The sequence below is a fragment of the Sus scrofa genome, chromosome 14 (genome assembly GCF_000003025.6).
Source record: "Sus scrofa isolate TJ Tabasco breed Duroc chromosome 14, Sscrofa11.1, whole genome shotgun sequence".
Classification (NCBI taxonomy): Eukaryota; Metazoa; Chordata; class Mammalia; order Artiodactyla; family Suidae; genus Sus; species Sus scrofa.
In genome coordinates this window covers 104,618,268-104,645,698 of record NC_010456.5, presented here as the reverse complement: position 1 = coordinate 104,645,698, position 27,431 = coordinate 104,618,268, and the positions used below count along the sequence as shown (strand labels likewise).

The following is a 27,431-nucleotide window of genomic DNA, read 5'->3' as shown; positions in this document are numbered from 1 at the left end:
GACAACCTCAAATAAATGGACAAATTCTTAAAACAGTACAATTTTCTAAGACTAAGCAAGGAAGAAATAGAAAATATGAATAGACCAATCACAAGTACTGAAATTTAAAATGTGATTTAAGACTTCCAACAAACAAAAGTCCAGGACCAGATGGCTTCACAGGTGAATTTTATCAAACATTTAGAGAAGCATTAACATCTATTCTATTGAAACTATTCCAAAAAAGGAACACTTGCAGAGGAAAGAATACTCCCAAGCTCTTTCTATGAGGCCATTATCACCCTCATATCAAAACCAAATAGGAGTTCCCTTCATTGCTCAGTGGTTAATGAACCTTACTGATATCCATGAGGCTGTGGGTTAAGCCCTGGCCTCGTTCAGTGGGTTAAGGATCCATCATTTCTGTAAGCTGTGGCATAGGTCACAGACACAGTTCAGACCTGGTATTGCTGTGGCTGTGGTGTAGGCCAGAAGCTGTAGCTCCAATTCAACCCCTAGCCTGAGAACTTCCATATACCACAGGTGCAGTCCTAAAAAGCAAAGCAAACAAACAAACAAATACAAAGATAATGCCAAAAAATATTACAGGCCAATATCACTAATGAATACAGATGTAAAAATCCTCAACAAAATGTTAGCAAACCTAATCCAACAATATATTAAAAGGATCATACATAATGATCAAATGGGATTTATCACAGGGATGCAAGGATTCTTCAGTATCCCCAAATCAATCAGTGTGACACACCACATTAACAAACTGAAGAATAAAACCATATGATCATCTCAAGAGATGCAGAAAAAGCTTTTGACAAAAATTCAACACTAATTTTTGATAAAATTTCTCCAGAAATTGGGCACAGAAGGAACCTACCTCAACATAATAAAGGCCATATATGACAAACCCACAGTTAACATTATTCTCTACAGTGAAAATTTGAAAGCATTTCCTCTAAGATTAGGAACAAGACAAGGATTCCACTCTGACCACTTTTATTCAACATAGTTTTGGAAGTCCTAGTCAAGGTAATCAGAGGAAAAATAAATAAATAAAAGGAATCCAAATTTGGAAAAAAGAAGTAAAACTGTCACTGTTTGCAGATGACATGATACATAGAAAATTCTAAAAATGCTACCAGAAACCTATTAGAGATCATCAATGAATTCAGTAAAGTTGCAGGATACAAAACTAATACACAGAAATCTTTTGCATTTCTATACACTAACAACAAAAGATTAGAAAGAGAAATTAAGGGAGAAATCTCATTTACTGTAGCACCCAAAATAATAAAGTATCTACCTAAGGAAGCAAAACACCTAAAAACTACAAGATGCTGGTAAAAGAAATCAAAAATGAAACAAAAAAATGGAAATATATACCATGTTCTTGGATTAGAATAATCAATACTGTCAAAATGACTGTACTACCCAAGGCAATCTACAGATTCACTGCACTCCCTATCAAATTACCAATGGCATGTTCATAGAACTGCAACAAAAACTTTTTAAATTTGTATAAAAAAACCAAAAGACTTCAAATGCCAAAGCAATATTGAAAAATATAAACAGAACTGGAGGAATCAGACTACTAGTACAGTCATCTAAACAGTATGGTACTGGCACAAAAAATATAGATCAGTGGAACATAATAGAAAGCCCAGAGATAAATCCATGCACCTACAGTCAACTAATCTATGACAAAAGAGGCAAGAATATACAATGGAAAACAGATAGTCTCTTCAATAAACAGTGCTGAGAAAACTGGACAGCTATATGTAAAAGAATGAAATTAGAAATTCTCTAATATCATACACAAAAATAAACTCAAAATGGATTAAAGACCTAAACATAAGGCCAGATACTATAAAACTTCTAGAGGAAAACATAGGCAGAACACTCTTTGACATAAATCACAGCAGTATCTTTTTTGATCTACCTCCTAGAGTAATAAAAATTAAAAAAAAAATAAACAAATGGGACCTAATTAAACTTAAAAGCTTCTGCACAGCTAAGAAAACCATTAAAAAAAAAAAAACCCACAGAATGGGAGAAAAATTTTGCAAAAGAAGAAACCAACAAGAGATTAAAACCTCCAAAATATACAAACATTTCGCATGACTTTATATTAAAAAAAATTTCAATTGAAAAATGGTCAGAAGATCTAGACATTTCTCCAAAGAAGACAAGAAGGTGGCCAAAAAGCACATGAAAAGATGTTCAAAATGACTAATTATTAGAGAAATGAAAATCAAAACTACAATGAAGTATCACCTCACAGCAGTCAAAATGGCATTCATCAAAAAGTCTGCAAACCATAAATGCTGGAGAATGTATGGTGAAAAAGGAACCCTCCTACACTGTTGGTAGGAATGTGAACTGGTACAACCACTATGGAGAATAGTCTGGAGGTTCCTTAAAAAACTGAGTATAGGAGTTCCCATCGTGGCGCAGTGGTTAACGAATCCGACTAGGAACCACGAGGTTGCAGGTTCGGTCCCTCCCCTTGCTCAGTGGGTTAACGATCCGGCATTGCCGTGAGCTGTGGTGTAGGTTGCAGACACAGCTTGGATCCCGCGTTGCTGTGGCTCTGGTGTAGGCCGGTGGCTACAGCTCCAATTCGACCCCTAGCCTGGGAACCTCCATATGCCGCAGGAGTGGCCCAAGAAATAGCAAAAAAGACAAAAAAAAAAAAAAAAAACAAAAAACTGAGTATAAAACTACCATATGACCCAACAATCCCACTCTTGGGCACATATCCAAAAAAAACCAAAAAAACACAATTCAAAAAGATACATGCGCCCCAATGTTCATTGCAGCACTATTTACAATAGCCATGGAAGCAACCTAAATGTTCCTCAACAGGGGAATGGACAAAGAAAATATACACAATGGAATATTACTCAACCATAAAATGAATGAAATAATGCCATTTACAGCAATAAGGATGGACCTAGCAATTCTCATGTTAAGTGAAGAAAGATAAAGGCAAAAATACATATCACTTAAATGTGTGGAATCTATTAAAAATGATACAAAAGAACTTATTTATGAAACAGAAATGAACTCACAGATTTCTCAACCAAACTTAAGGTTACCAAAGGGGAAACCATGGGGGGAAGGATAAATTGAGAGGATGAGACTAATATATACACACTACTATATATAAAACATAACTAACGAGGACCTACTGTATAGCACAGGGAGGTCTGCTCAATATTCTGTAATAAACCATATGGGGGAAAAAAGAATGGATATATGTATATGTATAACTGATTCACTTTGCTGTAAATCTGAAGCTAATACCACATTATAAATGAATAAAATTAAAATTTAAAAAAAGGTTAAAACCAGATTACAAAAAAAAAAACCCTTGCATCAGGCCACACATAAAGGATGAGAAATACAGTCATTTATCTTCAAGGGATTAGACCTTTTTAACAGAGCAGCGACCTTCTAACTTGTGTTTGGGACTAATGACTGTTGGTACCCATAAGAAAAACTGAGACTGGGGAGAGACTGGATTGGAGAAGGATGGAAGGCCACCACACCAGACCAGGTGAGAGATTATGGTCTGAACAAAAGCAAAACGGTGGCTTGGGGTGGGGAGAAAAAGGAAAAAGACAGGATGGATTCAGGAGCCCTCGGAGGGCTTGGAAACTGAGTGAGCATGGGGATGAGAAGCTGGAGGTGACTACAGGAGTTTTAAATATGTGCTCGTTACTGTAATCCTAAAACTTAAATATCTTAAATGCCTTTTAATGTCTACGCTTGTATTCAAGGGATGTCTCAAGTCTCCTTCCCCTCTACCTTCAGCTGAGCTGGAGCCTGTCCTTGGAGCACGTCAAAAGAAACAGTGACTGAAGTCAATGCAGAGGTGAAGGATGACAGTAACGCCCCAGAAGGCTGCAGAGTCCATAACCTTCCCTCAGAGAGGAAACCCCATGTTTTCCCTTCGTCTTCCACCTTGGAAAATACACCAAAACGTGTCCCAGTATCAACATCTGGAGGTGCACCAGGCCCTCTCCTTGTCTCTCTGTTCTGTCTTCCATCAGTGGATGACCCAAGCCGCATACTTGGCAATGACATTAGCACTTCTGCAGTAGCCACCAAAGGTCACTTTTCAGTAAAAAAAAAAAAAAAAAAAAAAAAAAAAAAGAAGAAGAAGAACTTCAGATTGTTGCCCCAGGTCAGAGATTCCTTTCTTAGGTAAATATATTGTCATAGCCATGAAAATGGGGTCACAAAAAGGAAACCCAGTGCTCAAAACACGGCACCTGACTTCTGGCTCTCCTTGGGTATGAAAATACCAGAAGCTGTTGAGAAATGATTCATAGTCCTCAATCGGTCAAGTGAGGGGTGATCAACACCACCACGATCTGAAGTATGAAGGATATTTGTGGCCAATCTGCTCATGGAAGATCATAAAAGATGGATGATGAAAGATTTTTGCTTGAAAAGCAGCAAAGGGTTGGCTTTCTCCTTCAGTGTGATTCCCATTCAACCCCCGTATTTGTATATGTTAATATATTAACGTTTGAGATTTTTCAGGTTTTATTCTACAGATGGCATTTTTAATCTGCCTCAAAAATGTAAACATAGCAAGGGTGTTCTGCAGACACACTGCCTGGAGCAACTGTCAAATGGAAAATTCAGTGGAAAGTTTAGCCTGTCTCCAGTTTAACTAAGTTGAGGAATGCTGCAAAAACAGGTGTTGTCTGACACAAGCAATAATTATCTTTCACCTTGATGGATGTTAGTTTAATCTGTTCCTTACATGGTAGCTTGGTCTCAGCTGACTGAATTTAGCGCCAAAAAGCAGATGAGAGGGTGAGTGTGGCTGGTATGTGACACTATGTACAAGATGAGGCTTTGGGGGGCAGTTTTGATTGATTTTTCATAAGGGGATTTCATCGTTTCTCCTGTTTGCCCAAGAAGTATTTAAATCTAGATGGATGTTGTGGTACAAACGTACTAACATTTTCATTAATGGTTTTTAAAAGAGTTTCATTGAGGGGATGATTCAATTCAATGACTTTAACAGAAAAGAGAAAATGAGTTACTAGAACATTTTTTTTTTCCTGAGACATGAACAGACCCTATAGCTTAATGTTCCAGGATAAATTACTCTGCTAGAAGAACTGCAGTGTTAGCTGGAAGAAGACAGAAGAAAGACCTTGCAGTGCTGATCATAAGCAGCCTTGTTCAAAATCTTTCAAACTAGGGGCTTATAATTTGAGATATTGCTTATTATCTCAGAGTCCCAGAGAGGCCTGACTATACTACAGATGAAGCAGCACTGTCACCACATGACATTTTCTTTTCAATCTTCTGGCAGTATCATTTTGTTTTGTTTTGTTTTTTGTCTTTTTGCCATTTTTAGGGCTGCTCCCTCGGCATATGGAGGTTCCCTTGGCAAATCGGAGCTGTAGCCTCCGGCCTAGGCCAGAGCCACAGCAAAGCAGGATCTGAGCCGTGTCTGCAACCTACACCACAGGTCATGGCAACACCGGATCGTTAACCCACTGAGCAAGGGCAGGGACTGAACCTGAAACCTCATGGTTCCTAGTCGGGATTCGTTAACCACTGCGCCACGATGGGAACTCCTTGTTTTGTTTTAAATCCTCTGTCTCTCTTTTTTTTAAATTGCCATACCCACAGCATATGAAGTTCCTAGGCCAGAGAATGACTCTGAGCCTCAGCTGCAACCTACACCACAGCTGCAGCAATGCTGGATCCTCTAATCTACCAGCCCAGGATCAAACCCATGCCTCTGCAGTGACCTGAGCCACTGCAGTTGGATTCTTAACCCACTGTGCCACAGTAGGAACCTTCAATTTTTTTTTTTAGTAATGACAGTCAATTGAAGATGCTGATCTTGGCAATCTTTTGGATGCAGTCTTTTCAGAAGGGGAAGTGATTTATCACCCCTACATGGCAGGAGTAAACATCTTGGATCACCTTCAGAACAAGGCCTGTGAAACTGACCATATTCAATTCATGGCATATTTAAGTTCCTCCCATAAAATCAGTAGAGGGTAGCGGGTAAGGCTAGGATCCTGGATTGCTGGATCTTGGCTTCTTGAGCAAGGCACATAGCCTAAGCCTCAGTTCCCTCATCTGTAAAATGGGGATACTGCTTACTTCATGGACTTCATATTAGTTTGGGCAAATATCACGTGACCCCATGGGGGTAAAATAGTGACTAAGAGATACACACCTGCACATGTGCCCTCTCAAAGAATTTACAACACAATAAGGAAAGCAGAGGTACATACACTGATGCAGAATGAATGGGTTAATGACCAATGGTAGTATGTGGACAAGGAATTCTGGGAGCAAGCAATGATTCATCCTGACCTGAGCTGGACCTTGAAAACCGAGAGAAATCTCAGCAGGAAAGGGGTTTCAGAATGGGGGGAAACGAGTCACTGTAATAGAGCAATGAAGAGAATAATCTCCCTGCTGACAGAACAATGTGAGAGAAACCAAGCAAGGTTTGTCCTAATATAGACCCCTGCCCCAAAGGCAAGTCACAGGGAATAGTCAGAGGTTTTGCAAAATGCTGTTCCATCAGCCCAGCCAGAACAGAGCCATCCATTTCAGGTAGATGGCTCAACCACAAGCTTTATGCAAGCATGTGCCTCCTCTAGGACCAGCCTGAGACCCCAGGCCAAGGGGATGAAAGGGTAGATTTTGTGTGCACTGATGCCGTTTTAACCCCTGTGTGGGCATAATGGGTCACATTGCAACCATTCTCCAAAAGGCCCAGTCCTTTCCCAGAATTCACTCACAACTATTCCCTCCAGGAGCTCCACCTGGGAGAAGGTTCTCCAAAAATAAGGCTAACACTGACTGAGTACCTACTGTGTACCTGGCACTGTGCTCAGATCTCTGCACTCTAGGAAGCGGGTGCCTTATGGAGAGGTGGACACACAGCACACGAGTCCAGCAGCTTGTCACTATCACCACCCTGCGATGTGTTAGCTGCTGTTGTCCTGACTCCCATGGGGTGCTGCCTGAGCTGCCACCATGCTCCTTCTGACACACCTGCCAGGAACTTCTCCTGTTCCCCGGAGTTCCCACAGCAAAGGTGTTGGGTTCAAGGTGACTGTTCTGACTTTAGCACCCAGCTCTCTTCTGGAGCACGCTTTGGCAAGAGGGTCAGGGAGGAAGCAATGCACACCTGGGAACCCCCGATTGCTCTTAGCCTTGCTGTTTACTCTGTCTTTGCCCAGCTTCTTCACTCCAGGTCACTTTGTCTCCTGGGACGCTGTGGTCCTCCCTCAAGCCTGACCTCCTTGGAAGACCCCCTCCCAGGCTATCAGAGAGAACATAACAGATCCAAACCCAAACTGTGAGCCAAGTTCATGTCTCCTGTCCAAGTCCGAAGTACAGGATGAGGTTGGATCTCTGGTTCCATGTTCCTAAATAGTCCATGAAAGAAGTTTCCATAGCATTCTACAATAGAGACGCTTGTGCTCAGAGTATACAGAAGCCCTCCAGAGACGATTACTTTCACTCTCATCCCAAATACTCTATTCCATGTGGAAATAGCCACAGGCCTATAATTCTGAGGTCTCCCTTGAGGGCTAGGTCTGTGCTGACAGCTCTGATAGGAGACAGAGAAAGCCCCACCACACACCAGACCCCAGTGTATACCTTCTCCATCACCTACCCACATACACACGAGATGTAGCTTTTACTCTAAAGCCAGGGCAAGATGGCCTGGCATGACCAGAAATTATGAATGCGTATCAGCTAACTCAACAAAGCTATTAAAACTTTGGTGTTCTTAATATAACAATTCCTACTTTGGGGGGGGGGCATTTCCCATGCCAGTAGTTTATATAGACTCTAACCCATTCGTTCTCCCAATAGCAATACTAAGTGGGTACTATTATCCTCTCCATTTTTTCCAATCAGAAAATTAGGGCTGAGAGAGGAAAAAATCACTCACTCCAAGTTGCATAGCGGACAAGTGGCAGAGCCAGAATTTAAACACATGCAGTCTAATCCAGAGCTGAGCTCTTATTCTGCAAGCTCTAGACTCTTTCCTTCACAGGCATGAAATTTAAGGACATGGGTTTGTTAATGAGTTTCAGACAGTGTTTGTAAATTCGGGAGCATGAATCCTAGCATAAGAACTAAATTTCTCACATGTGTCTTCCTGGGAAAAGCCCTCTTAACCATTGACCCCGCATGAGGGATAACATGTGCCTTTCCTTGCAGTTCTGCACCTTCCAACTTCCATGGTCTCTGCTGACCTTGCACAGCACCCTTTGCACAGCATCTTCCCTTCTGGGCCACTTGGCAGCAGGGGACAATCTAGAAGATTCACATTCTTGCTGTCCTTCTTATCCTTGGCTATGAACAGCAAAAAAACTCCTAACTCCTTTTTAGTATTTAATAAATTTTATAAATTCAAGTTCTCATTACAATTTCAGTCCCATTTGCTGCTTCCTTTTCATCTCCCACCCCTAACGGGGTGGGGGTGGGGTGCATCTTGCCTGTTCCACTCCCAAGTTTAGTCCTGAAACATCTATCCTTTCCTAAGCCAGAGGTTTCAAGCCATAAAGCCAACAGCTGGCAAAGCCTGAATAAGGGCCCAGGGCTATCTAACTGCAAAGCTGCACCTAAAGAAGAAGGTGTCTTCTCCACCAAAAATGCCCTCAGAAAGATGGTTCTGCTCTTCCTTGATGGGGGAGGAGACACTGTAGGTCCATGGCAGTCCCCTCAGTCTCTGGAGGAAGCCATCAGCAGGGCCTACATTTCAGGAACCCTCCACTCAGGTCAGCAGCCAACCTGCACACCCAACATCAAACATGGAAGTTCAGAGTTTCACTGGCCTAACCCCTGTCAGCTCAACCAAAGCCACAGAACTGGAATGAATTTAACCCATGGCTGGAGTAAAATAATAGTTTTGGAGGATCAAAGGCTCAGGAAGGAATAGCATGATCAGACCTTACCAAGATGCTGTCCAAATTCACAGTATGAGTGTATCCCATCCCAATGATGGAGACTAAAGGGAGACTCTAAGGTCCTTCCTTACTCTCTTTTCTCCCTCCATCCTCATGAACACCTGAGTCTTTTCTACCACCTTGGTCCTCCCTCGGGATCTTGATTCCATTTGAAGGAGTAGAGCAGATCCTTGAAGTCATCCAGCCACCCTGCCCCCTGGGGGAGTGGGAGGGGGACACCAGGCTCTCCTCAGTAAACGTCTACAATACAGACCAATGCATGTCTTGGGCATAGTGGCCATACTTCTGATGCCTTGTCCTCCTCTCAAAGTCTCTTTTTTTCTACACTGAAAAAGTATAGAAGGGAACGGAAAGGAGGAAATGAGGGGGAAAGAAAAACCCAGCCTTCATTCACTCATCACTCTAGTAATTATTTAAGTGTTAAAAGAATCTTAACTCTTCCAGAAAAGGTGCCTGACATAATATGAACACTCAATGAATGTGTGAGTTGCATTAAAATTTATACATTAAATTTCTATCTTTTAAGCTCCCAGAACCTAAGGAGTGCCAACAAGGCAAACATTCTGAATGCCCATTTATACATCTTAACTGGGAACTTACACAGTGCAGGAACCATATTGTGACAAGCCCAGTGGAGTGACCCAGATATAAAGGCAGCTGATATTCAAGGAAATGGCACAGCTTGTCGATGATCTGCAGACCTAAGGGGCTTCTCCATGACCTCTTCTAGCTCACTGTGGAAGCTGACTTCCTGAAGATTTAACACTAGGGCCAAACTCAGGAAGGTCAGATGCAGGTAGCGCTCCTTCCAGGAAAGCTCTTTGGGGCTTAGTTACAAACCTATGGTCAGACCCAAACCTGAAAACTCTAGGTTGAGAAAACAGGAAGAGGGACACACACTAAACCCAAGGAAGCTAAACTAAAAGAATTGTTGGGGAGCTCCCGTCATGGCGCGGTGGCTAACAAATCTGACTAGGAACCAAGAGGTTGTAGGTTCGATCCCTGGCCTTGCTCAGTGGGTTAAGGATCCGGCATTGCCAGGAGCTGTGGTGTGGATCGCAGATGCGGCTCGGATCCCCTGTTGCTGTGGCTCTGGCGTAGGCTGGTGGCTACAGCTTCAATTAGACCCCTAGCCTGGGAACTGCCATATGCCGTGGGAGTGGCTCAAGAAAAGGCAAAAAGACCCCTCCCCAAAAAAAAATTAAAAAAAAAAATAAAAGAATTGTGGGAATTTGAATGTATACATGTGTATTCACAATACATACCCAAACATGCATACACACACTTTTTTTTTTTTTTTTTTTTTAGGGCCACACCCAAGGCATATGGAAGTTCCCTGGCTAGGGGTCTAATTGGAGCTGCAGCTGCTGGCCTACAACCATAGCTCATGACAATGCCGGATCCTTGACCCGCTAAGCAAGGCCAAGGATCAAACCCGTGTCCTCATGGATACTAGTTAGGTTTGTTAACCTCTAAGCCATGATGGGAATTCCTGACACACTTTTGTTGTTTAAGAACAGGGATTAGTGAATCCCAGCATTCTGGAAATTCACTTTGACAACCACAAGTAATAGAAAGGAAAATTGACCACAGGTGATTACGACTGAGTTTCTGCAACTCAACATTTGGTTGACTTAAAATATATATATATATACACACACGTATATATATTACAAGTTTAATTCTTCATTACATAAATTTTTAAACATACAAAAGAGTGGAGTATAGCAAACCCAGTTTCAGTAATTAGCAATTTATGGTTGATGCTGTTTCACTTATAGCCCCACCTACTCTTTCCCAGCCCATCTCATACCTGCTTCATATCATTTCACTGGAAAATGGTAGTGCTGTCTCTTAAGTTGGGGCTCCAAATAAGTTCCATGGACTCAACCCAGACCTGTTGCTCAGAGCCAAACCTGACTGAGTTCAGCCAAAATCAACCCAAACAACCCACAGACCCATCAGTGGAAAAGTAAATATTTGTTGTTGTAAACCACTGAGATTTTAGGGTTGTTTGTTAAGTAGCATTATTTTCCAATAGTTATCTGAAACTTAAAAGAAACATGTATTTTTTGAATGCTTTCTACATTCCCTTGCTAGGGCTGGGGATACCCAATAAAAGTAATATTATCACTGCTTTTGAAAATCTTACAACCCAAGGAGCTATCACTTCCATTTCTGACTTCCATCTGCAATCTTTTGACCATCTTAAATGTTATACAGCCTTAGAACAAGAAATTTGGAATCACAGTCTTCATAACTGATATATCTAATATATCAGCCATGGAAAGTTAAAGCAAGAAGTAAAAGATAATGGCCATTATTTATCAAACACTTACTGGGTTCCAGCCACTGTGCTCAGTGCTTTACCATGCAATTTCCTCTCAGCATACCTACCACAACCATTGAAGTAGGCACTATTATTATTCAGCCTTTTTTTTTTTTTTGGTCATGCCCACAGTACATGGAAATTACTGGGCTAGGGATCAAACTGCACCACAGCAGAAACCTGAGCCACTGCAGTGACAACACCAGACCCTTAACTCACTGCCACAAGAGAACTCCTATTATTCAGCTTTATAGATGTTGGAACAGAGAGCTAATTCTTGGGCCTAAGAATTAGCCCAAGCTCATGCAACTATAAATGTAGAACTGGGATTTGGGCCAAGATCCATCTGACCCCAGAGCATCAAATTATTATTATTATTATTATTATTATTATTTTGTCTTTTTAGGGCTTCACCCACGGCTTATGGAAATTCCTAGGCTAGGGGTTGAATCATGCATCTGGCAGCCTACACCACAGCCACAGCAATGTGGGATCCCAGCTGTGTTTGAGACCTACACCACAGCTTACAGCAATGCTGGATCCTTAACCCACTGAGCAAGGCTAGGGATCGAACCTCTGTCCTCATGGATACTAGTCAGGTTTTTTACTGATGAACCACAACAGGAACTCCCAGAGCAGCAAATTCTTAACCACTAAATTGCAATACCTCCCAGGGTATCATAGTAACTGTTGGAATATCTCACAAATCATGTCTTATTTGACTCCACGCTGGTAGCCTCAAGAATGGAATGAGGTAATGCACATTGAAGAGTATTCAAATGTCAGGAAGGTTTGTGGCTCCAACCAATTGAAAAGAGAGTCTAGGAGGCCTTTGAGACTTATGGGAACCACAGGAAGAGGTGGGTAGGCGGTTAGATGGAAGAGCTTGACTAGAGAAAGGAATAACAGTTCTAGTAAGTGGGCATATATGGCTGGAGCAGAGGAAGTGAGGGATTGGGTCAGAAAGGGAAGGTGGGCAGACTGAACCAAGAAATCTTCCTTGTAGACCATGTAGAGGCTTTGAAGGATCAAAAGCAGGAAAATGGCATAAAGGAAGTTGAATAGACAACTAAATGGGGGGCAGGGGACAACATAGTAGATGGGAGAAGCCTCTAAGTTTATAATCTGGGATGGGCTGAGAAGACCTGAATAGCCCCATGGACACTTTCAATCATATCTGAGTTGCTGGCTCTGACGATGGCTTAAAAAGGAAGGATAGGGTGGGAGGATAGAACAAGAGGAAGAAGTAAGGAGGCTTTAGGCAGATTTGGAGGCTAATTGGAAGGGATCCAAGTCAAAAAAGAGACAGATAACAGATTCTAAGTTGAAGTCTGGGCATCTTGCACAATGGTGCTGTCATTAATAGAAAAAAAGGTTTGCTGGTTGGGGTTTGCATGTATTTGTCCTGGGTGGGGAAACAGAAGCAGAGATGACTTATGTGCTACAGCTATCATTTGTAAACATTCCACATAGGCGTGAGGCCTGGAAGAGATATCAAGGCTGGAATTGTAAGTGTGGGGATCATCTACCTTGGGAGGATCAAATTGTTCTCTGCACCTAAAGTTTAAAAAAAGACAGAACCCACAGTCTTCTGAACCTGAAGCTCTTTTTTTCAAAGTGGGGCTGACTTCAAGGGCTAGAGGTAGCTGGAACACTATCAGACATTGTCCACTTGATAGGCTTTGAATTTTGTGCTTTACATATATTATCTCATTTCATTCTCTCCCCATAGTCCTGTAAGGAAAGGATTATCTCCCCATTTTACAAGACTCAGAGAAGGTAATTAGATTTTTCAAGATCACATAGCTTGTACAGAGCAGAGCTAGGATTAGAAGTCAAATGAGGACATCTATCTGGAGGAAACCGTAATTTGAAAAGATACATGTACCCCAATGTTCATTGCAACACTATTTACAATAGCCAAGACATGGAAAAAATCTAAATGTCCATCAACAGAGAATTGGATAAAGACAATGTGGTACATATATACAATGGAATATTACTAAGCCATAAAAAAGAATGAACTAATGCTATTTGTAGCATCATGAATAGACCTAGAGATTATCATGCTAAGTGAAGTTAGGGGAAAGCAAACATCATATGATATCACTTATATGTGGAATCTAAAAGAAGAGTACAAATTAACTTATTTTTCAGAATAGAAACAGACCCACAGAATTTGAAAACTTATGGTTACCAAAAGGGACAGATAGTGGGGGTGGGGCATGGACTGGAGTTTGGGATTGGTATATGTACACTAAGGTACATGGAATGATTGGTCAATGGGGACCTCCTGTATAGCAAAGAACTCTACCTAATATTCTGTGATAATCTATGTGGGAAAAGAATCTGAAAGAGAATGGATGTATACATTATATAAGAGTACATGCATAACTGAATCGCTTTGTTGTACAGCAGAAATTACCACAACATTATAAATCAACTAAACTTAAAAAAAATTTAAAAAATGAAAAAAAAAAGAAGTCAAATGGGATTCCAAAATCCAGAATTGCTTTTTTTGCAGTCATGGTGCTAGGTCAATAGCATTAGCTCACTGGTTTACTCAAAGGTCAAGGTCAGAACTGTCCTCTGAACCATGATCCATCAAGCACAGACCCACTCTGAGACCCAGGAATGTGGCTGCCAGTTCTCCAGCTTGTATTTCTGGGCCATACATCTCCCTAAGCACCTGGAAAATTCTTCTCTCAGAGGTATTTGGCCCTGGTAAGATGCCCATGGCCCATCCAACCCCTCAGATCTGATTACAGTGTTAGCAGAAAAAAACTACCTTTGATAGCAATATTAAGGAATTTTTTTAATCCCCCAAAAAAGTTTTAAAAACTATTCAAAGACAAATTAATTAGAAAAACCCAGTTACAAAATTAAGTGTTTGCAATTACCTGTGGGTCATTGTCTGAGAAGACTCAGAGCCTCAAAGCAGCTCTGAAGCCACTTCCTGAGAAATGTATAAAGAATGCCTTTTTTTGGTATGTGTATGGCAGGTAAGAATGAAGATTCTTTTATGTTAATTAAAAATACCAAGTTTGATTCTACAACACATACTTTACTCAAAGACAATCATTCTGCAAAATAAAGCCACCAATAATTGGACCCTTCCACAGTCTGGCACCTTTCTTTCCCCTTGGGAAGAAGTCGGCTCCTAGAAATGCAGACAGCACGTCCCCAGACACAGGGAGTCGTCACCAGGCTCTAATAACTGCTTGTCCTGCCAGGAAGACGGGCAAGCCGGGGCAAGCCCAGGACCTGCAGCATCTGTGTCCAATTCATTCTCCTCAATAAGTGAACTGTCTTCTCAGCCTCAGAGTGGGTCAGAGATCCGGCACATCCATTTCATGGGCTTGGACCCAGCAGAGGCCCATCTGGAATGTCACCTTCCATGTATGGGGCATAAGAGGTTTTTGCTGCAAGGGAACCTTTCACCCCAGCCCACCCACATTTCTCATAGCCCTTGGGTGTCCACACCCACCCTTACACACCCATTTCCCAGTCCACCAACTCCCCATCCAGCTTTAGTTCCACTGTTCATACACAGGCTGTCTCAAATGGACCTGTCCAGGAGTCCCACTGCCACGGTGGAAGGGGGTTTGAAACCAAACTTTGAAGTCATGAAAAATTGCCCTTCATAGTTTTTGAATGAGCAGCATTGTCTTTGGGAGCAGACTTGGAACCATTAGTTCATCAAACAGCATGCTATGGCTTTTTCCTGGGGTGTCAACATGTTAGTTTTGTTTATTGTTCTTGTTGCTTTTTTTTTTGTAGGCTTCTATACTCAAAGGGGATTTTGTTTCACAAAAGCAAGTTCCCCAGCTTCAAGATATTTTCAGAGTTTTATTATTTTATTGCTAAGTGTGGCCCTTTATGAATGACTCTGGCCCCCTAGTGGCCAGGTAACAGCAGCCTACGCGGTGCTACCATTTGAGGAGTGAGAGCTAAAGACAATACTTGGCAGTTTCCATCTCTAAGAAGGAAGAGTGGCTGGTTCACAGGAATGGCTGCCCATCTTTGCCAGTTTCAGTCAGGATGTAGAAACATCCATCCTGGCTGAATGATCACAATGCCAAGAAGTCCATGTGGGAGTTCCCTTTGTGGCTCAGCGGAAATGAACACAAGCCTGACTAGTACCCATGAGGATGCAGGTTCAACCCCTGGCCTTGCTCAATGGGTTAAGGATCCGGCGTTGCCATGAGCCGTGGTGTAGGTTGCTGTGGCTGTGACGTAGGTCAGAGCAACTGCAACTCTCATTCGACCCCTAGTCTGGGAACTTCCATATGCCACACGTGCAGCCCTAAAAGCAAAATAGAAAAAGAAAAAAGATGTTCATGTAGATCTAAGGATGATTTTTTTTTTCAAAAAAGAGATTTTGTGTAAATCTCTTTCTCTTAAAGAAAAAAAAAAGTTCTTAAAGGTAAGGAGAGCATCTCCTGAGTGTTTAGCACTCAGCAGTAGGAACTCCCATTCTACAGAAGAGGAAATTAAGGTTTAGAACTAGTCTAACAGCTAGTGTGTGGCAGTGTCCAGACTCAAACACATGCCAGCAGCCAGTTCTCACTGATTTCATTCCCTCTGTGGGTCATGGTCCCAAGAGTAAAGCATTGGGGTGGGAGGTAGGGAGAGGGGCAAGAGAGATACTTATAAGCACTTGAGGGTCAGTTTCCAAATACAGGCAAATGTGTGTATACATGACCCATTTCCTGAGTACTTACTGGCCAAAGGGCATGCTGGGACATAGCAGAGAGGAGGTGTCTAATTAATGTTCAGTAACCCAAAGTCTGAGTGAATTCATAAGCAATTTTTTTAAAAAAAGAATGAATTCTACATTTATAGCTTTAAGGGAGGTCTCAGGTGCTGTTCACCAGCTCTGTAGCCAGAACAAAATGCTCTCTCTAGCTACCAATTCAATAAGAAGCTAGTCTGAGGGAGTTTTTGGCCCTTCCTATCCAAGCATCATGGCACTAATGCTGATTTGTGAATTTCTTATCAATGGGAGGGCTTCCCTGTGTCTGTTATCTCCTCCATTCCTTACCAGCCATGGTGCTAAGTAAATGCATGTTGAAGGTAACCTTTGTAAGCTCACTGACTGTGGAGTTAGCAAGAAATAACAAATGTAAGATTAAATAAAAGCATACTCAGAATGTCAGCAATCAGAGAAAAGCCCACAGATCATCTTTGGCCTGAAATATGGCTACAAAGGAAGTTTAAAAGTCTAGACAAAGATGCAGAAAGCCCTCTTCAAATAGATTAGCTTCCAATAAAATAAGCATACTTTACCTCCTTAATGCCAAGACTCAAGTAGGGGACCAGAGCTAAGTGACGCTTACCACTGCTGCCTCTGCTGTGGGCATCTATGGATCTTCAAGTATCTCAACTAGGGTGAAGAAACAGACCTCTCTGCATAAAGTCACAACTCAAGTAAGCTATGCCCTGGGGAAAACGAGATAGAAGGAAACCCACCTAGCAGTGGCAAACAACAAAGAAAATGGTCTGTGTCAGCCTCAGCTCTGGGTGGAGCTAAGAGTAACAAAATAACAATAAAATTTCCCTGAGATTTTGTAACCATAAATTTGGCTACACACAGAGCTTTGGGGATAACAAATAGTAGTACCTACAATGCCCACAAAAAGAGCAAGGAAATTTTTATTTCAAAATAAGATTTTCATAAATGAGTTCACAATCAAAAAATACATAAAATAAAGGAAACAAGCCACCAAGGGTGAAAGTTAGCAGAAACAATTAATAGCAGAAGATGACTCAAAGACTTTATTAGAACCTCTGCATACAAAACATAAAATAAGAATGTTTAAGACTTCTTCATAAGAAAAATTAAAAACACACACACACAAAAGATCTGAAAATAAACCATTACCTCTAAATATGAACATTTAAATTTAAAATTCAATGGAAGGGTTAAACTACAGGGAAAACAATCACAACTAAAGAAACAAAATAGATCTAAAGACACTACACAGAAAACAACAGAGAAAGACAACCTAAAAATATGAAAGAGAGGGTTAATTAAGCACGAGGATAGTGAGAGGTCTGTAGACACCTAACTGATATTCCAGAAGGAGGTAAAGAGAATGCTGAGAACCTTCCCAAATGGATATGATTCCAACCTTTTATTCAGGAATTCCATGAATGTGAAGCAGGATATGTCCTAGACAAAGGAAAGATGTTCAAAGTAGTCAGAAAACAAAGATGGAATCCTTCAAAAGAATGGAAATAATGCTAACAGAAGATTTCTCAACAACAATGAAAGAAGTTTAAAGACTTTATTCCACTGTCTCCCAAGTGCTAAGAGAAAAGAAAAATTTTCAACCTAAAAGTATGTACTTAGAGATATTACCTTTCAAAAATGAGAGTAAAGATAGTTTTAGGAAACAAAAACGGAGAAAATTCACTGACAGACTCTCACAAAAAGTGTTTCTTAGAGGATAGACCTCCAAAAGGTAAATTACCCCAGCGAGATCTCGCAGATTTAGAAGGTGGGCTGAAGCACACGGTACAGGTGTGAGCAGCTCTGTATGATTCTGAATGTGTAAATCACCATGAATAATGTCAACAAGGAGCACTTCACTTTCTAAAAGATATGGCAATGCTCCATTCTAAAATTTCTCTGAATTATATCCATTCCTCTTTTTTCTTGCAGTTTTATCGAGATATAGCAGACATACAGCACTAGATAAGCTTAAAATATATAGAATAATGATTTGACTTAGAGCTATCATAAAATGATTATCACAGTAAGTTTAGGGAACACCTATCATCTCATATAGATATAACATTGAGAAAATCGAAAATTTTTTCCTTGTGATGAGAAACCTTAAGGAATTATATTCATTCTTAAGAGAAACCAAAGTGAAAACTCAGCTTTCATATACATTTTTGCCCCTCCCTGCTTGTCCCTCAAGCCTCCCTGCTTATAGTTTCTCCACCTTTGGGTACAGCTAAAAGCTCCATTGGCCAGACCTTGCTTATAGATGGAAGGAGTCATCAGGGTACCACATGCCATAAAAGATCGACTGGAACATCTCTAGTGCCCTGAGTGAGAGCACTTTCCATGGATTGTGGAGACTGAGAGTGAGACTGTGTTAAGGAGTGATAGAGAGGTGAGTAATGAGTGAGATGTGACCTGTGGGGTCAGTTCACCAGAGGACAATGGGCGCAAGGATAGACACAGGTCTAAGGGTGCCCCGGGTGTCTGCAAAGACCTCAGATGAGCCCCTTCTCTAAATCTGGAGGTGATCATTCCCAGAATAAATGGGGCTCATTTAACAGAAATTCAAACGTCAGGAATACATGAATTGGTTGTAATTCCCAAGAATTAGTTCTCTTTCTCTTCTAAGATTTATTTCCTCAAGGTTTGTTTTAAGCTTATATTATTGTGCGCTGACTCCATACTAGTAATAGAGTGCTTTACATGCATTATTGTGAAATCCTCAAGTAAACCTTTTGAGGGGATTTTACCATTTTTATTCTCACAAGGAAGCCAGGACTTAGAGAAGTTGAGCAATTTTCCCAAGGTCATGCAGCTAGTAGGGGATCAGTCAGGACTTGATCCCGAGTTAGTTGGACCTGAAAGCTCAAGGTCTCAATCACGACACTTTTGTTATCTCCCTTAACTCTTTCTACTATAGGACTCTATTTACTTTTTTTTTTTTTTTTTTTTTTTTGCTTTTTAGGGCCACACCCATGGCATATGGAGGTTCCTAGGCTAGGGGTCTAATTGGAGCTGTAGCTGCCGGTCACAGCCACAGCCACAGCCACACCAGATCCGAGCTGCATCTGCGACATACACCACAGCTCACAGCAATACCGGATCCTTAACCCACTGAGTGAGGCCAAGGATCAAACCCAAAACCTCATAGTTCCTAGTAGGATTCATTTCCACTGCACCACGATGGAACTCCTACTTATAGTTTTTTTAAGTGTAGATCAGAACATGATAGTACAGCAATTGCGTGTATATATATACATTTGATTTATATTACTATATATATGTTTTATATGTTAATAATATTAAATGTATACATCATTCATACCATTTAATTTAATACAAGACAATGACTTAAACAACTTTTAGGAAATCTGTGACCTACTATTTAAGAACCTGGGATGTCTTATTCATCTTTGTCTTCCTTGTATATAGCACACAGTAGATGCGCAATAAATGTTGAAGTTTTATGACTTTCTCAATAGCCTTTGTGTAAACATTTTCATGCTTTGGGGTGAAGATTGTTTAGAGACATTAGAGTATGCTAGTAAGGTAAGGATTGAAAAACAACAACTTTTCAAGACAAGAGCCAACAGCACTGGATTCCACTTCCAGTTCTGACATTAACAGTTTAGCTATTTCACTACTCTAAAGTGGCATAAGTGCAATGGCATGAATTTTTTTTTTTTTTTTTTTTCACAGCCACACCTATGGCATATGGAAGTTCCTGGGCTAGGGATCAAAACAGAGTTGCAGCTGAGGCCTACACCACAGCCACAGCAACACCAGATCCAAGCCGCAACTGTGATCTATGCTGCAGCTTGTGGCAGTGTTGGATCCTTAACCCGCTGAGCCAGGCTAGGAATCAAACCTACATCCTCACAGAGATAATGTCAGGTCATTAACCCACTGAGCCACAACCAGAACTCCCCCCCTCCACCCCCGCCTTTTTCTCTTCTTTTTTTCTTTTTCTAAATACTTAACATTAGTAATATATGGCCCTAAATTGTATCCCTTGCTGATACCCATGGTGTAAAGACTTGTACCATGGCTGGCTTTCTGGAGACATGCAATAGCCCATCATTTTCTAGTATTTCTCCTACACATACGCGATAGACACGTATAAGCTCAAAAGTTTCAGCAGTAGTAAAACAGAGTCAAATAATGAGGGAGGAATGAGTTTTGAATATTTATCATTTTTGTTTACTTACCTCACATGCAATTTATTTAACTATAGTTATGTTTCTAAAAGTTTATTTTTAACAACAGCTGTGTTTATCAATCAGATTACAAAATTCCTGGAAATGTAACAATTCACTCTCACAAGCAGACCTACATCTCATTTGGCTCATTTATAAAATTTTAGGAGTTATCCCAAGGAAACAACAAAGGATTTGTGCAAAGATTAAACAAGAGTATCACATTCTTGCTTATAGAATTAAAAAACTATAAACAAATTAAGCCTCTAACAACAGATTAATTAAAAGTAACAAATAGAACACTCGCAGCGTGCCTGACACTGAGAACTTGGCACAGAAGTCACTCTCTTGGTAGTTAGTCTGTGGCACATAAATTCACTGATGAACCACTGATCATTGTTCTGTAAAATGTCCTGCCCACAGCAAGCTGCACATCCAGCCCAGCTGGCCTCCCTCTAAAAGACTCCTTCATCCTGTTCCTGTGAATGTGTCCTGTGCTTTTCAGGAGTCAAGTGTCTTATTTCCAAGTATACAAGCATTTGGTATTCAAGCCCAGTAAAGTGGCTTATACACTAAAAAAATTATTTGTTATTGCTCTGAAATCTGTATTTCACTGAGTGTCCTGTATTTTATCAGCCACTCCATTGGTGAGCCCTGTACAGACTCCTTCTTCTGAGATCCCCAAATAGCAGCTTTACTCATAAGAAGGAGTTATGTCTTTACAGTAACCTTTGTGTCCTGACTGACCTCTGTCTGCTGGCAGAAAGAAAAGCATTCCCTGGAAGTTCCCATCATGGTTCAGAGGTAACAAACCCGACTAGCATTCACGAGGATGCAGGCTCCCTGGCCCCACTCAGTAGGTTAAGGATCTGGTGGTGTTGTGGCTGTGGTGTAGGCCAGCAGCTGTAGCTCTGATTCAACCCCTAGCCTGGGAACTTTGTATGCCTTGTGTGCAGCCCTTTAAAAAAAAAAAAAAAGCAAAAATATAAAGGCTTCCCCTCCCCTAGCACAAGGCTGAGCCTCTTCTAACTTGCCTTGAGGGGCTTCCCTAAAAGGTGTCCTGAGCAGCTGACCCTGTGGGAGCCAGAAGTCTGTGATGTTCTTAAATGAATGGGGACAGTGAAAAGGCAGGGCCCAGAAGATAGCCCTCACTTCCTTGATGGTTCTGCCCAGGACTAGCCTAGGTCTTAACTACGGCTGGGAAGCCAACCAAAACTGCCCACCAACACCTCCTGCCCTCCTGAACCGTTTCTCTTTCTTGAGCAGCTTATCTCATCCTTCCAAATCTCTTTGGTGTCCCCACTCCTGGACTGAACAACCTGTCCTCAGCTGCAAATGAAGTCATGTATATCCTTCAAATGAGTCCAAATGCCAATCACAGGAAAAGGCCTCACTGGTCAATTCCGCCCCGGAATGAGAGGTGACATATTGTCTGAGGGCGCTAGAGCTTGCACAGAACACACGTGTGTGAACTCTCTCCTTGACTTCAGGACCATCTATTTGGGTGACACATTTTGACCGGCTCTTGAAAGGTGGAGCTGCTGCCTCAGTAAGGAAATTGCCTATGATTAAGGGAAAACGCAAAAGGCTGGGAGAGCCTCCTTGGAGCACCTCAGCCGCAGTAAAAGCTGTCATGAAAATGACCCCAATTTTGCCCCATCTCACTTCCGAAGGAGGGAGGAATTTAACTTCCCAAGCTCTTGAAGGGGTAATCCTTGGTGCTAGTTTTGGATGTAAGGGATTTCTAACTTTCAGAAAAACCCATATGTTTATAGAGGCATGAGGGCCCCAAGCTGGAAACCACATCTCAGGATCTGGTGACCTGGAGTTTAACAATGATGTTATTCCACAGTGGAAAAACTGGAAAGGGTCTGATTGTCCATAAAAGGATTGCTAAAATAAACGAGGTGTCTCATGGATAAAATTCTCTATTGACATGAAACATAACATTGAAGACTCGTTAATGATGTGAGAGACATTTGATAATTAGGGAAAAAATTGCAAAACATGTACAATTATAATTCACCCGAATATGAACAGTGGTAATCTCTAAATGGTAGAATTATCCATTATTTTCTTCTTTTTCATGATATTCATTTGCTTTTTTAATCAATGCATATGAATTGCATTTGTGTAAAAGCAAAAAAAGCTCATCTATACATATTAAAAATCTTTAAGCATGCCAGAACCTAAAATTGTGCTTTGTATTTTTTGTTTGTTTCCTGTTTTGTTTCTGGCCACACCCACAACATGCAGAAGATCCTGGGCCAGGGATCGAAGCTGCACCGCAGCAGTGACAACGCCAGATCTTTAACCCACTGAGCCATCAGAGAACTCCTAAAATTGTGCTTTTAATTCAGGTAAAAACCAAGGAATGGAAGATCTATTTAAAAATCAAACCACAGCAAGAAAATTCAGCAAGGCTTCAAACCATTCTCTACACAACAGAAATTGAAACTTACAGCTTTATAGACTCTCCATGAAGCCAATGAGGTGTATGAGCCTCAAAGATCCCAACGATGACATGACGAACAGTCAACATTTCCAGAACTCTTCTTTACTCTGAGCCAGGCATCAGGCTAAGCACTGGTTTATCTCATTCAACCTTTCAACGACCTTGAAGGGAGTTCCCATTGTGGCTTAGTGGTAATGAACCTGACTAGTATCCATAAGGACACGAGTTTGATCCTTGGCCTTGCTTGGTGGGTTAAGAATCTGGAGCTGCAGTGTAGGTCGCAAATGCGGCCTGGATTTGGCACTGCTGTGGTGGTGGCATAGGATGGCAACTGCAGCTCTGATTGGACCCTTAGCCTAGGAATTTCCAGATGCCACAGGTGTGGCCCTAAAAAGAAAACAAACCAACCAACAAGCAACCCTGCCATTATTCCCAGTTTTCAGGTGAGAAAACTGAAGCTTGGGAATGTAGAGTGACTTGCCTAACGCCCCACAGCTAGCAAGCACAGTCCTGACCTCTGGCCCTGCATAGATGCAAATCCTTTCATTTGACCTTTCCAGGTATCACACCTATGGATGTCACCAGGAAAGAACATCTCTCAGCCATGTTTGCCAGGGTCCTCGCTTAACTGTCAAAAATCAAGATTTTCTTTTTTCTCTTTTAATTACCAGGAAAGAAACACGTTAAAAGCACAAACAATCTGTGTCCTTTCTTCAAGCAGTTACTGTTGGGGAGTGGGGGCGGTGGCGCAATAACCCAGGTCCACAGTCATGTGTGCAAGAACCAATACCAGTGAGCCATCAAGAAAAGGTTGAGTTTGGTCAACCAGTTAGTTATTTGTAGACTAACCAGTTGGCTAACTGACTTAATAGGATTTTTTTTTCTGTTATAATTGGTTGCTTGAACTACATTCCCCCCTTCAAGTCCCTCTTCCCACCCAGAGAGGAATAAAATCAAAGTGAGTATATAATAAACACAGCCTGCATGACAGGGCAGGGAATCCAAGCTAACAACCAGGTGTTTCTGTACATTTTTAAACAAGCTTTGGATGTTAGTCTTGCTTGTGTGTGTGTGTGTTTCCCCTGACCTGATACTCTGTCGCATTGAATTAAGTCAAGTCTGTTGGATACCTTGTCATTGAAGAATAGAGCAACAAAGAAAGATACTGGCCACAGCACTTGTGGGCCTTTCCCGCTCCCTTCCCCGTTACCTAGACAGAAGTTATGCAATCTTGACCGCTAAATCTGAAGCTATTTCCCACCAAGACCATCAACCATGCTACTTATGCAACCTAACTCCTGAAACCATCCCAGCCCAAATCTCTCTAGCAACGTGGCCGTGAGGTCTATTTAGAAAGAGCGTAAACAAGCTGAAGGTATGAGGAAGCTGGTGCCTTCCCCACACAGGCCCTCCTTCGTGCTCATCAGGGGAGGGGTGCGTTTCCAAAGTCCAGCCTAAAGGGAGTGAAAAAAACCCGAGGCTTCATTCCATAATTCTTATTCGCTGCTAAAGCCGTGAGGCCAGGATGTGTGTTTAAAGCCTCCTTAACTCAAAGACCTGTTATCTTTACTTGACCTTATTTCCTGTCATTGGTGAGAATCAAGCTGCTTCCATTCCCCCTAATAGCCATATAGTATAACTCTTGCTGGGAACAACCGCTGTGTGTACCTTCCTTTGTGGCAGGCCGCAATCTTGGGAAGTAATATGTCTGTTTTGAAAAGAGTCATTTACAGCCTGCTGTTTGACCTAAGGGATCCAGGAGCCCATCCTTTTCTGGCCTCACACACTGTATTTCCTTCCTGGGTTTTTCGCACGTTTAATGCAGCACAGGTGGTGATGTGTCTCCAAACCAGGTGTCTGAGGCTCAAGACATTCACTAAAATATTTGGCTTGTATTTTTCTTTGGGGCTTGGAATTTAATAGTGTAAAAACAGTGGCGAGTCGGTGATGGCTTAACTTGAATTTTTTAGATTCATCTTTATCTGTCCTTTACCTCGTTCTTCCTCCTTGCAGTTTAACCCTCCCCAGAGATGCTATAAAATCCCTGCAGTTTCCTATCAAACGCTTCTAGATGCCGTGTCAGTGCCGCATAGGCCAGCTGACCACTCCCCACTTGCTGGTACTGTAAATACCTGGTCGGAGCACAGAAGGGCTGGCCACGGAGGAGAAACACCTGGGCAGGTGTGCGGCCAGATACAAAGCAGGTCATTGTGCCTGCCGCATGGTCCAGTAGCCCTCCTACACATATCCCCAAAGAGTGTCTGAAATCCAAACTTTACCAACAGTGAGTGGGAGGCCAAGCCAGGAACCGCACACGTTTCTCTAGGCAGGCTAATAATAGAATTTCTAAAAACACTCACCTTTCTTGAGCATGGACCACGTTCCAGCGCCGCCCTTGATAAACAATGTCTCACTTTATCCTCACAAGAAACTTCTGAGGGAGGTGCTGCTCTTAGTCTTTTTTAAGAGAGAAGAGAAACAGACTCAGAAAGGTTAAGTAATTTGCCCAATGCCACACAGCTAATGAATGGTAGAGCTGAATTTAAACCCAGCTGATTCCAGCCCCCAGTCCTTAACCACTGACTATGCTATCCCATTCCGGTATATTGTCTTAGCACCCAAAATATTTATTTTTATTTTTAGTGGGTTTTATTTTTTCCATTATAGTTGGTTTACAGTGTTCTGTCAATTTTCTACTGTACAGCAAAGTGACCCAATCACATACACATATATATACATTCTTTTTTCTCTCATTATCCTCCATCATGTTCCATCACAAGTGACTGGATATAGTTCCCTGTGCTATACAGCAGGATCTCATTGCTTATCTACTCCAAATGCAATAGTTTGCATCTATTAACTCCAGACTTCCAGTCCATCCCACTCCCTCCCCCTTCCCAATGGCAACCACAAGCCTGTTCTCCAAGTCCATGTGCTTCTTTTCTGTGGAAAGGCTCATTTGTGTGCACCCAGAATATTTAATGCAGGATGTCTGAATATGTCAAAGATGGAAAGTTGTTGCAGATGGTCACTGACATAACACTGCAAACGATGCCTCCCTTGGCCTAATTTCATCAGAGGTGCTATTAGCAATACCTGCTCTATGAAAACTTATTGCATTGAGACAACCCTAGGCAAGTCTCTGGTGGGCAATAATGACCTTTTCATGGAAAATACTGGAATGGATTCTACACCCAGCTGTCTCATTCACCAGCTTGGCAAAGTCATTTAACTGCTCTAAGGGGTGTTAGGATGACCATCTGTTCTAGTTTGCCCAGAACAGGACCGTCTACATCTATCACCCTGCTGTAACCATGAATGGAGCCCCCTTTAATCTCCAAAGGGTTCCAGTCGGGATGATAAGTTATCATCCCTGCAAGTGCAGGGCTCCTCTCTTGAGAATATTTTCCTCCTTCTTTGTAGCAGCCCCTTAAATGTTTGAAGAATTGAAATTGTGGGTTAAATCCTTTTCACCTGCTTAACTAATCAAAGTCTTTTTAAGACTTGCTTATCCCCCAAGCGGCAGGAAGCCTAGTTACACCTGCGCAGAATGACAATTACGGAACCTTTTTCCATTCACCTTTCCCCACCCTCAGACCACCCTGCTTCTTTAGTCTTTACCTCATATATGCACCAGCTTTATGCCTTCAGGGAGGCGGATTTGAGATTAGTTCTCCTTGCCTGGCTGTCTTGAGAATAACCCCTCTCTTTGCTGTAAAGCCCAGCATCTTAGCACTTTGGCTTGTTGCATGTGAGTGCAAAAGGAACCTAAATCCAATAACAGGAGAGGCCTGTGTCCAACGGTTTAAGTAGGCAGAGATGGCCAATTACGGGTCTGAATTCCCCTGGCTACGGCTATTGGTTCAAAGCTGAGCATGTGACCCACACCTGGCCAATGAGGGCAGACATACGGGACTTCCATAGGAACTATCAACTATGACGCTCTTTCTTTCTGGGGAGGTTGCTGGGCTGGTAGCAGGTCGGCCTAGAGTTGTTGGTGGCCATATCATGAGAAACACCTGCCAAATAAGGAAGCCTGCAGACCACAGAAGAACTGAGAAGTGGAAAGAACTAGCATCCTGATATGACATAGGTGTAAACCCCTGCCCTGAAGTTGGATCCATGGGGGGGACTTCCTAGTTAAATGTAACAATGATTTCCCTGATACACAAGATAGTTTTGACTTGGGTTCTGACACTTGCAACTGAAGCAGGGCTGATTAAGGAGAGGCTGGATTAGAGCATTTTAACTGTGGCACTTCATGCTTCCCCTGATAAATTCACCCTCTTGGAGTTCCCATTGTGGCTCAGTGGGTTAAAAACCTGATATAGTGTCCATGAGGATGCAGGTTTGATCCCTGTCCTCGCTCAGTGAATTAAGGATTGGCATTGCCACAAGCTGTGGGATAGGCCACAGATGTGGCTTGGATGCGGCTTTGCTGTGGCTGCGGGGTAGGCTTTAGCTGCAGCTCTGATTTGAGACCTAGCCCTGGGAACTTCCATATGCCACAGGTGTGGCTATAAAAAGGAAAATAAATTCACACTTATGCATGAACACACACACACAAAATAACACACATAGACCTCCAGTCCCACTGAGGAAATGGAGGCATTACTCATCTAGGTCTTTCATGGTTTGGTAATGCTTAGAGGAATATCAAACATTACCTGATTCAGTTGTTTTCTGACTCTTCCATGGACACCAAGGTTCTAAGGACATGACTTAGCAGCCATCCTAG

General features: G+C 41.9%; 1 long non-coding RNA gene across 1 annotated transcript in view; it reads right to left on the bottom strand.

The window, feature by feature from the left end:
- Positions 1-26,453, bottom strand: part of LOC110256854 — a 71,238-nt gene extending 44,785 nt beyond the window's left edge. Inside the window, exons 1-2 of the long non-coding RNA XR_002338906.1 lie at positions 26,315-26,453; positions 25,054-25,150 (exon numbers count right to left, since the gene is read on the bottom strand). This is a non-coding gene — a long non-coding RNA (uncharacterized LOC110256854). The remainder of the gene's footprint in view (positions 1-25,053; positions 25,151-26,314) is intronic.